Genomic DNA, 12,249 nt, shown 5'->3' on the forward strand with positions numbered 1-12,249 from the left:
CTTCATGCCTGTTTCCTTTTCTTGTGCTGTGAATCAATGCACAATGGCCCTATAGGACCACTTACATAATGGAAAAAGTATGTATATCTTTGCACAGACAAAGTACAGTTTGAAAGTTTTAGTAAGCTTCAATTACACTATGACATTATTATGAATTATTATTTTCACCCTGTTATGGGAATAGTGATTGTATTACAACATGGTTATTCATGTTATAATGACAACGTCAACATATTTGATTACAGAGTTTATTACAATATCCAAGTATTTGTGTATCGTAGAGTATAATGTGAACACACACACTCATGGTCTTTGGCTGAACCAAGTGATCTTGTGTTATCGCTCAATGACTTCAATTACAGTATGACCAACAGGCCAATATGTTTCCAGCCATCCTCTGTCTGAGGCCTGTAGCTGTCTGACAGGGACCATCTGATTGGCTCTGTACAATGGCAGCATCATGGGAATGGAAATGCATCCAGTAGTTAAGTGAACAACCATGCATCTTCTGTTTTCACACTAATTGAATTTGGCGCTAAAATATGCTGGCAAGAGCCCCTTACCTTGTTTGACTTATTTATTGCCTGACTGGAGAGGTAATTCGACCTCCTCATTTCAAAGGCTCTTTTTGGTCCAGAAAAAGAGTGTAAAACTCAATTAGGCTAGTGATCAGTGACTGAAACACTACATCTGTTTTCCTGTGAGGGGGAAGCAGAGCTGGGGAGTGGAGGAGAGCAACTAGAGCCCTGGTCTCTTAGCTACCCTCCATCCCCCTCCCCACCGCTGCCTCGCAAAGCTACAGGGTGAGGGGAGAGAGAGAGCCCATGCAGTCCCTGCCATGTCACACGAGATTTGTGTCCTCCCTGTAAATCATTTCCCTCTTTAGAAGATTAAGAATGCAGAAATATTCTGAAAGCGATCATTTTCCCTACTCCCAAATGGACTAGTGCATTTGCAAACGCCACTATTAATTGCTGTTTTCAAAGAAGACAAATGATCCCTGCAACCGTAAATAAAAACAAAAATCAGAGGTTATCATTTTAATTGTTCAAATGGCTGTACAGGGGCCAGTGGAGCCAGCACAGAGCATATGCACCAATCACCATGAGATTTACAGCCTAACCTACTTGGAAGGCAATATCAGTCTTACATGTTCATTGTTGTACCGTTGTTTATTCTCCATCTAGATATTGCTCTGGTATCTCAGAACACAATGTACCATTCCCAATGTACTCTATGGACACACCGTGGGAATCCTGTGTATTTCCCTTCCAACCTTTTAATCTCAGAGAATACTGTTGTTCAACAGAGCCTTGCTTTGTGACCTGCATCTTCTGTATCAGTCTTGGTCAAGAAGTTCACCACTAGACATATTTATCAGGATGCATGGGCTTGAATTGTAGATCTAAACATTTATGACTACATTGCAAATGCATGACTGATATGGCAACACAGACTGTGCCTGTGTGCTTCTGTTTGAAGAGGGACAAAACAACAGGAATCATTTGTGGCCACCGATGTGCCTTGTTCTAACCTGATCTTTTCTGGATCAATTGTTTCCTTTCTGGTTTAATTCACCATGTGATTGACTTTCAGTGCTTTACTGTTGGAAAATATCCACACTGAGCCGTGCTGCCTGAAATAGGGAAGTCATTTGAATACAGATGCTCACAGCTTAGGCCTGGTCACAGGATGCCGCTCCGAGTCAGGAGACAATTGCAGGTTGATTATGTTGCTACTGACAGAAGTTGCAACTCCTTTGTGCGGCTGAGATATTTGCATTTAAATGCTTATTGTAGGCATCTAAAAAGCATAAAGACTGATTGTAGCTTTGGCTGCTGGTTTGTACTTGCAAAAAAAAAGAGAATTACAATAAGGGAGATTGACATAGAAATTAGGAAATTATTTTCAAACCGAAGGTTGAAGTAAATAAGTAGGTCTGTGTTGTTGTTTTGTGGTGCTGGTGTTCATTCTTGATTTGTATTGAGAGGGTCCATTTTCAGATTGGGTATGCATATGTTTGTAGTAAGACTGCATTTCAAATTGTTTGTATCTAATACACAGTAGAGTGATTCTTTCTGATTGAGGTGTTTTCTTGGATATCTTTGTATATACCACAACATCTTGTCAATGTATTTTTCCCTGCGTTTGCTTCATACTGCATGTTTGTGTGTGACAAGCTCTGTGTATTCCACACTGTGTCAGTCATCTGTCCATGTGATCGTGTGTGAATGTGTATGGTACCATTTTTATGGTTTTGAGAGCTGTCTGTGTGTTGAATGTGTGTTTTTATTAGCTTTCACAAAAGTTGTATGTTTGTGTGAGTGACTCTTTCTATGGTATCCGTGTGTATATGTGTTTGACAGGCTCTGATATGATGACAGAGTGTGTATGTATGTGTGTGTGTGTCTGCCGGGTGCCCATAGTCGAGTGATGCCCCTGCTGATTCTGTGCCTCTGGCCCTTTGTCCTGCAGCACTCAGCGTGTCTGCTTCCTCAGGAGACTGACAGGCCTCTCCAGTGTGACCACACAAAGGACCAGCCTTCTTTGAGGTGTTAAAAACTTCCATTTATGCATCTCCCTGGACAAAAAGCACCAAGCCCATTTGAGTCCGGTGGCGACACAGGCAGACATTGTGGCCACGCTTCCCCAGCACTCATTTCACAGATTCTGAAACCAGTATGTGGTGAACAGGATTTGAGGGGCTAAAGTGCCCCACGAGGGCCAGGCGATAAGAGGGAGAAACACCACCACTCAGTAAACTAGAAGATGGGGCTGTGGAAAATAAGTACATTACCTGAGAGAGAACTATGCTTGTTTTCATAACCCCCCACTCAATAGGAGAGAGAGAGAGGGAGAGAGAGAGAGAGAGAGGGAGAGAGAGAGAGAGGGAGAGAGAGAGAGAGGGAGAGAGAGAGAGAGAGAGAGAGAGAGAGAGAGAGAGAAAGGGGGGAGAGCGAGAGGGAGAGGGAGAGAGAGAGTGAGAGAGAGAGAGAGAGAGAGAGAGAGAGAGAGAGAGAAAGGGGGGAGAGCGAGAGAGAGAGAGGGAGAGAGGAAGGGGGAGAGAGAGAGAAAGGGGGGAGAGAGAGAGGGAGAGAGAGAATATCCTCTCTTAGAGAAGGAAGAAAATGAAAAGCCTTCTGCTACTGTGGGGGAATACATCCCAGAAGCTGAGAATAGTAGACAAATCAGCAACCAAAAGACAAGGCTATCCTCTAAGTTTACACTATTCTTGTCTTTGAGTGGACAATATGTGAGTGTGAATCAAAGAGAATTGACAGGCTGCACACCCGGCTGTTACTAACACAGGGGACATGAATACCTCCTGCGGTGGATTGAAGCCTTCTAGTGGCTGGTCATTTCTCTATCCAACCACCTCTGTAAATTGACTTTTATTCTTGTTATTTGAGGCAGAGTAAATCACATGTAATGTATTTGTGGTGTGGCAGGCATATGAAAGAACGGTTTGATCACAGAGCTGTCTGCCTGTCTCTCTTCACAAACACAGGGAAGAATTTGATTCTCCCTTTACCGCACCACTGTTATTCACAGAGGAATAGTGAAACACTCAATAAGACAGAGTCAAAAGCCCTGTCAGTGTTTCAGCCCTCCACAATAAAGACATTATTGTGTGGTGTCACTTTCTCAGCCTCTCCTGACCTGAGTGTGATTGACAATGGTGAGTGTTTCAGGCAGGTCTACTTTGATCGTTGTGACAGGAGGCCTGGTGCAGCTCCATCTTTAATCTGTGCCTGTCGTGTTCACATGAGAGAGAGGCAGAGAGGAGAGAGAAAGAGAGAGAGAGAGGGGGGACAAAGACAGAGACAAAGAGCAAAAGAGAGAGAGACACAGAGATGGAGAGAAACAGACCGAACTAAAGAGGGAGTGAGGGAGAAAGAGAGCGAGAGAAAGAGAGAAGGAAAGAGAGAGCAAGGCAGAAAGAGAAAGAGGGGGAGAGCAGGGAGGCTGTGACAGGTAATAGTGTGCTGAAGCAGCTGTGTCTGGCTGTGATTGGACCGTTTCCAGCACCAAATAACTCAATGATATGGTGGATTTTTTTGCGTGGAAATAAAGCTTGTCTTTGTGAGCTCATATTCTTTGGCATGCCTGTGCAGTGTGCACTGTGCCAGAGGGAATTTATAGCTTTCTGTTAATCAAGTTATCATAGGGACATCAGAGCTCTGTCTCCTCAACTGCTCTTCTCTCTCTCCTCCCCCTGTTGTAGCCTGCCAACAGCCAGGTAACTGCAGCCCTGCTAACCTCCCTGCTGACCTGGGCATCAGCTTCTATTAGCCCAGACATGGCTTTGTCCTCCCCTTTTTGTAATGACGGCCATTCATTCACTGCATACTACAGCTATGCTTTTTCTCATTCGCGGTGGGCGATGTGGGGAAAGTGGGTTGATTTTGTGGACTTGGATATTGAATCTGACAATGGCTTGAGCCGAGTCCACTAATAGATATTTCAGCAGAATTCTCACCCCCCTTCCCTCCCCTCCACCCCCCATTTCCCCAAGGCTCCCTGCTGTTTAGCCTGGACTGCTGTTATGGGCCCACCTCATTGCCTTATCCCTCCACCCACCCAGCCCTCCCATAGTCCCCAGCCAGGGCCACTGCTGCCTCTCTCTGTCTGTAGAGATAACCAGGTCTCAGCCAGGTGGGGACCAACACGCTGATGGCAAAAAGATTGCCTCCATTGTCAAAATAACTACCTCTGCAAAATCCCTACTTTAACATGTTTGGACTAGAAAGAGTGAGGGCTGGAATAGTGCACTGGGGATATTTAGAAAATGTTGCAGATCTGGATACAGCTGTGTTGTGCAGGGGATTGGTTTGTCCTGTACATATTTGCATATGCACTCACACACACACACACACACACACACACACACACACACACACACACACACACACACACACACACACACACACACACACACACACACACACACAGCTGAACAATGTCAATGGAAGTCTCATATTCATGTGTGTCTTTGCTTTGTTTGTCCTGTCTGGACATTGACAGAGAAAAAAGACACTTGTGTAACTACGTTCTGTATAGTTGTTCTGAAGGTTGGCCATTGATTCTCAGCCACCTGCATATGATGGTCAGCGAGAGAGACTTTACCCCGTTATATGCGGGGCTAATCAAATCAAATCAAGCCCCCTGTAGATGAACACATGTCTGGAATCTGAAGGTTCATTTGATTGGATTCCCTCTCTTCGGTGATGTCTGTGGAACAGCCTTCACTTACATATGAAAGGAAGGATTTCAGGCCAAATGGTAGCTCCAGAGGGCACACGTTCAATCTGTAACGTACGGATAAATGAAAAGTAACCAAGCGAGAGAGAGAGGTTTTTGTATTAGTGTATAGATTTACTATAAATCCTTCTTTAACATGACAGACATGTGCGTTTTGGATTATGGCCCTAGAGGCCAGCTTTCACTCATTAGCCCTGACACACACAGGGCTGTGGTCTGGTGCTGGAGAAGTGTCCTGACACAGGGCTGTGGTCTGGTGCTGGAGAAGTGTCCTGACACAGGGCTGTGGTCTGGTGCTGGAGAAGTGTCCTGACACAGGGCTGTGGTCTGGTGCTGGAGAAGTGTCCTGACACAGGGCTGTGGTCTGGTGCTGGAGAAGTGTCCTGACACAGGGCTGTGGTCTGGTGCTGGAGAAGTGTCCTGACACAGGGCTGTGGTCTGGTGCTGGAGAAGTGTCCTGACACAGGGCTGTGGTCTGGTGCTGGAGAAGTGTCCTGACACAGGGCTGTGGTCTGGTGTTGGAGAAGTGTCCTGACACAGGGCTGTGGTCTGGTGTTGGAGAAGTGTCCTGACACAGGGCTGTGGTCTGGTGTTGGAGAAGTGTCCTGACACAGGGCTGTGGTCTGGTGCTGGAGAAGTGTCCTGACACAGGGCTGTGGTCTGGTGCTGGAGAAGTGTCCTGACACAGGGCTGTTGTCTGGTGTTGGAGAAGTGTCCTGACACAGGGCTGTGGTCTGGTGTTGGAGAAGTGTCCTGACACAGGGCTGTGGTCTGGTGCTGGAGAAGTGTCCTGACACAGGGCTGTGGTCTGGTGTTGGAGAAGTGTCCTGACACAGGGCTGTGGTCTGGTGCTGGAGAAGTGTCCTGACACAGGGCTGTGGTCTGGTGTTGGAGAAGTGTCCTGACACAGGGCTGTGGTGTTGGAGGAGGGTCCTGACACAGGGCTGTGGTGTTGGAGAACTGACCTGACACAGGGCTGTGGTGTTGGTGAAGTGTCCTGACACAGGGCTGTGGTGTTGGAGAAGTGTCCTGACACAGGGCTGTGGTGTTGGAGAGTGTCCTGACACAGGGCTGTGGTGTTGGACAAGTGTCCTGACACAGGGCTGTGGTGTTGGTGAAGTGACCTGACACAGGGCTGTAGTGTTGGTGAAGTGACCTGACACAGGGCTGTAGTGTTGGTGAAGTGTCCTGACACAGGGCTGTTTTGTTGGAGGATGGTCCTGACACAGGGCTGTGGTGTTGGAGGAGGGTCCTGATACAGGGCTGTGGTGTTGGAGGGGTGTCCTGACACAGGGCTGTGGTGTTGGAGGATGGTCCTGACACAGGGTTGTGGTGTTGGAGGAGTGTCCTGACACAGGGCTGTGGTGTTGGAGGAGGGTCCTGACACAGGGTTGTGGTGTTGGTGAAGTGTCCTGACACAGGGCTGTTTTGTTGGAGGATGGTCCTGACACAGGGCTGTGGTGTTGGAGGGGTGTCCTGACACAGGGCTGTGGTGTTGGAGGAGTGTCCTGACACAGGGCTGTGGTGTTGGAGGGGTGTCCTGACACAGGGTTGTGGTGTTGGAGGAGTGTCCTGACACAGGGCTGTGGTGTTGGAGGAGGGTCCTGACACAGGGCTGTGGTGTTGGAGAAGTGTCCTGACACAGGGCTGTGATGTTGGAGAGTGTCCTGACACAGGGTTGTGGTGTTGGAGGAGTGTCCTGACACAGGGCTGTGGTGTTGGAGAAGTGTCCTGACACAGGGTTGTGGTGTTGGAGGAGTGTCCTGACACAGGGCTGTGGTGTTGGAGGAGTGTCCTGACACAGGGCTGTGGTGTTGGAGAAGTGTCCTGACACAGGGCTGTGGTGTTGGAGGAGTGTCCTGACACAGGGCTGTGGTGTTGGAGAAGTGTCCTGACACAGGGTTGTGGTGTTGGAGGAGTGTCCTGACACAGGGCTGTGGTGTTAGAGAAGTGTCCTGACACAGGGCTGTGGTGTTGGAGAAGTGTCCTGACACAGGGCTGTGGTGTTGGAGGAGTGTCCTGACACAGGGCTGTGGTGTTGGAGGAGGGTCCTGACACAGGGTTGTGGTGTTGGAGGAGGGTCCTGACACAGGGCTGTGGTGTTAGAGAAGTGTCCTGACACAGGGCTGTGGTGTTGGAGAAGTGTCCTGACACAGGGTTGTGGTGTTGGAGGAGTGTCCTGACACAGGGCTGTGGTGTTGGAGGAGGGTCCTGACACAGGGCTGTGGTGTTAGAGAAGTGTCCTGACACAGGGCTGTGGTGTTGGAGAAGTGTCCTGACACAGGGTTGTGGTGTTGGAGGAGTGTCCTGACACAGGGCTGTGGTGTTGGAGAGTGTCCTGACACAGGGTTGTGGTGTTGGAGAGTGTCCTGACACAGGGTTGTGGTGTTGGAGGAGGGTCCTGACACAGGGCTGTGGTGTTGGAGAGTGTCCTGACACAGGGTTGTGGTGTTGGAGAGTGTCCTGACACAGGGTTGTGGTGTTGGAGAGTGTCCTGACACAGGGTTGTGGTGTTGGAGAGTGTCCTGACACAGGGTTGTGGTGTTGGAGAGTGTCCTGACACAGGGTTGTGGTGTTGGAGAGTGTCCTGACACAGGGTTGTGGTGTTGGAGAGTGTCCTGACACAGGGTTGTGGTGTTGGAGAGTGTCCTGACACAGGGTTGTGGTGTTGGAGAGTGTCCTGACACAGGGTTGTGGTGTTGGAGAGTGTCCTGACACAGGGTTGTGGTGTTGGAGAGTGTCCTGACACAGGGTTGTGGTGTTGGAGAGTGTCCTGACACAGGGTTGTGGTGGGGTTTAGGTGGAGGGTCCCTTTAATATAGTCTAGGGGTTTGGCCAAAGACAAAGGAAAGGAAAGGCCACCCTTTGACAGAACTACCTCAGGTGTCCTTGAGCTCTCTGGCCCGGGGCCTTTGAAGTGAGCACTGTTAGTCTGTCTGTTGGGCTTGTTTAAAGGGCTTTCTGTTTGACAGATCAATCCCGCTGCATCTCTAGTGTGGGACATAGATAAATGTTGATTTTTCTTTAAAAGCGGTGCTGTCTGTAATGTGTGGCAACCCCCTGACTGACTGTCCACCTGTGGTTTAATGAGAATTATCTATTTGGCTGATAGCTCACCACCCCTGATGTCACGGGGACTCCAGTAGTGCAGACAGCTGGTGGTGTGTGTGTGTGTGTGTGTGTGTGCGTGTGCGTGTGCGTGTGCGTGTGTGTGTGTGTGAAAGTGTATGTTCGTGTGTTAAAGCGGAAGATAGTGTTCATTCAGTATGTGTATGTGTTAACTTGGTGTTAGTTCCCGTTTATGTGTGTTGTGTTTCAGTGCGGTTTGTTGTCAGCAACAGCCGAGTAAAAAAATCTAACATTTAAAAGGCTCTATGGTTATTGTGGACACAATGATTGGGTGATAAAAGTGTTGGGGGAAACTAATACACTGAATTTGGAGTTGATTGGGATTCTGTTTTAATGAATCCATGATCGTCTAATTAGGGAAAGGAAGGGTTCCCATCGCTGTGTTATTTCCCCAGCAGCCCGTAGGCTGTGTTCTCAGCAGGAGAAGAGCTGCTGTACTGCATCACACCAATACAATAGTCTCTGTCTGAGACATTCTTATCACACCAGAGGAATTACAACATTTGTTTTATTATTTGTAATATCACTCTGTTTTTTTTTAATTATCTATAATCATAATCATTTTTCTCCAGTCAAATGATTCGTTTAAATAAGCCATGAATACAACATTCTATTTGTGTTACTTTCCTCATTGTTTCAATTAACATCACATTAATAATTCAAAGGCTTGTTAATTTCTCCCCCTGCAATTAAAAGAGCTCTCATTTATTAACTGTAATGAGTCAGACGTTATACACTGAGTGTACAAAACATTAAGAACACCTCTTTCCATGACATAGACTGACCAGGTGAATCCAGCTGAAAGCTACGATTCCTTATTGAGGTCACTTGTTAAATCCACTTCAATCAGTGTAGGTGAAGGGCAGGAGACGGGTTGAAGAAGGATTTTTAAGCCTTAAGACAACTGAGACATGGATATGTGTAACTCAATATTGGGAAGATGTTCTTAATGTTTTGTAAACTCAGTGTATGTTTCATAAAGAAACACTTGTTTATTGAATTACTACCCTGGTTATGTCTTTAATACAGTGGGCTATGATAGTCTGGGTGGAGAGTGCCCTTCGTGGCTTTTAAAAGTAAAATTGTGTGTGTAGACGTCTGTCTGCCTTGCTGTCTTTGTTTCTTTCTCTATTTGTCCATCTGCCTGTCTGTGTGTGTGTCTGTTTTTCCATCTCTGACCCTGTGCGTGTACACGTGTCTGTCCGTATGTATGTGTGCAGTACAGTGCAGAGAGGTGAGACAGTGTGGTGTGGACACTGGCAGACTGCTGGCTAGGACGGCTGGGTCCTTTGAGAGGTTGGACTGTCAGCTCAGAGGTGCTGTAAAGATGACAGCAGATTACCATTCAGTCAGGGCCAGTCTGTGGGCCTTCTCTCTCCTATTGTTACTTTCAGTCTCAAGGCTGCACATTCAGATCCATTCTCCCTGGCCTACTCTATTAACCCTCTATCCTCTCTTACTGAGATCTCTTTTCTGTACTTTGACACCAATTGCAAATGTGTTGGTATATTTCTCTGGTCTGCTGTTGGTATCTTTTATTCCCTGCCTTGCCGCAGGAGACCAAGGTACAGTAGTACAAATTACTGGCAGATCAATTAAGTGTGACCTTAAAAACCTCTGTCCTGGTTTAATTGGCGGTGCTGAAGCAGGGTAATTGTATAAATCAGCTGTTAATGAGATCGCAGCTTGTTGTGAAAAACAAGATAATGTGAGGAAATGAACATCAATGAGCTTTGTGCTGTTTCAGGCCCGTGTTGTGGCTGTGCACAATGATCACTCCACTTCTCTCTCACTTTGGATGTTGTTGTGTTTCCTGTTTTGTTGTGTTATTTTTCCACTGTATGGAGGTAGAAATATTGATGTTAAATTCCGGGTTAGATAATGGCTAAAAGTGGTATGTCCATATTGCACAGGCTTCGGGTTGTTTGTGTTTTCCCTAACAGAACAGAGCTCTGGCGGCTGGGCTCAGAGAGAGACATGCCGTCACTAGCAGAGCATGCTGCTAAATAAATCATTAGCCTGCCGCGCTCAAAGAAAGAAAGTCCAAATTAAATAAAACAACCACTTTATATGAAGCCATGTAATAGTGGAATCTACTGGCTGTATGACAGATTAATGAGGTATTAGAGAAGTGTATTTTAAACATTGTCTAGGACGTAGTCCCGATCTCTTTCATTAATAAAGCTGTTTTACCTCAGCTGTAGACGTTCTGACCATGGGCCAGCAGTCACCTTCTCCTCCTTACCCCCCTCCCTCCTATCTCCCTCTCTCTCCTTTCCTCTCCAAGTTTGTTTTGATATGTGCAAATAAAGTTATTTCACTGATTGTACAGATTACATTTTTTATAACGTATCCATGAAATATGTTGTTTTGAATTGAATGTCTGGGATGGATTGTTTAACTGTTTTGATAAATAATTAATGTATATATTTTTTTAAAGATGGACAAAGAGACATTTATATATTTTGTCTGTTTTTTTATCATTTCAGGTCACTTTCATGAGTTCAAAATCAACTAACCAGTGATCGCTGGGTGCTGGGGGTTTAGTCTTTCTGTTTGTGTAAGTACTCTTTTTCCACTATTTTGATTTCTTTCTAAAGGCTATCCAGTTAGATTTCTTTTTTACCCCTGGAGTCTTCCATCCACATTGAACACCTGTATTGAATGAAATGCACAAATAAATACTAATATAATGGACGCTACAGAATAAGCTTATATTGTTACTTCACATGGTCACTTTTACAATTTAGACATACACTACATGACCAAAAGTATGTGGACATCTGCTTGTCAAACATCTCATTCCAAAATCATGGGCATTAATATGGAGTTGCCCCCCCCCCCCCCCTTTGCTGCTATAACAGCCTCCACTCTTCTGGGAAGGCCTTCCACTAGATGTTGGAATATTGCTGCGTGGACTTGCTTTCATTCAGCCACAAGACCATTAGTGAGGGCACTGATGTTGGGCTATTAGGCCTGGCTCGCAGTCGGAGTTCCAATTCATCCCAAAGGTGTTCAATGGGGGTCAGGGCTCTGTGCAGGCCAGACAAGTTCTTCCACACTGATCTCGACAAACCCGTTCTGTATGGACCTCGCTTTGTGCACGTGGGCAATGTAATGCTGAGATAGGAAAAGGACTTCCCCTAACTGTTGCCACAAAGTTGGAAGCACAGAATAGTCTAGAATGTTATTGTATGCTGTAGCGTTAAGATTTCCCTTCACTGGAACTAAGGGGCATAGCTTAAATCATGAAAGACAGTCCCAGACCGTTATTCCTCATCCACCAAACTTTACAGTTGGCACTATGCATTGGGGCAGGTAGCGTTCTCCTGGCATCCGCCAAACCCAGCTTAGTCCGTTGGTCTGCCAGATGGTGAAGCGTGATTCATCACTCCAGAGAACACGTTTCCACTGCTCCAGAGTCCAATGGCGACGTGCTTTACACCACTCCAGCCGACGCTTGTCATTGTGCATGGTGATCGTAGGCTTGTGTGCGACTGCTCGGCCATGAAAAGTCATTTTATGATGCTCCCCGACAAACAGTTATTGTGCCGACATTGCTTCCACAGGTAGTTTGGAACTTGGTAGTGTTGCAACCGAGGACAGAAGATTTTTACGTGTTACGTGCTTCAGCACTCGGTGGTCTCATTCTGTGAGCTTCTGTGGCCTACCTCTTCGAGGATGAGCCGTTGTTGCTCCTAGACGTTTCCACATTAATAGCACTTATAGTTGATCGGGGCAGCTCTAGCAGGGTAGAAATTTGATGAACTGACTTGTTGGAAAGGTGGCACTCTATGACGGTGCCAAGTTGAAAGTCACTGAGCTATTCAGTAAGGCCATTCTACTACCAAAGTTTGT

General features: G+C 46.6%; 1 protein-coding gene across 17 annotated transcripts in view; it reads left to right on the plus strand.

The window, feature by feature from the left end:
- Window positions 1–12,249, plus strand: part of sox6 (SRY-box transcription factor 6) — a 199,772-nt gene that overhangs the window by 20,091 nt on the left and 167,432 nt on the right. For 14 of the 17 annotated variants that reach the window (XM_045708398.2, XM_082969573.1, XM_082969572.1 and 11 more), the window contains exon 3: window positions 10,881–10,951. The exons of the other annotated variants lie outside the window; for them this stretch is intronic. The gene's annotated coding sequence lies outside the window, so the exon portion shown is untranslated. The remainder of the gene's footprint in view (window positions 1–10,880; window positions 10,952–12,249) is intronic. 17 annotated transcript variants of the gene reach the window in all.

The sequence above is a fragment of the Salmo salar genome, chromosome 26 (genome assembly GCF_965601325.2).
Source record: "Salmo salar chromosome 26, fSalSal1, whole genome shotgun sequence".
Taxonomy (NCBI): Eukaryota; Metazoa; Chordata; class Actinopteri; order Salmoniformes; family Salmonidae; genus Salmo; species Salmo salar.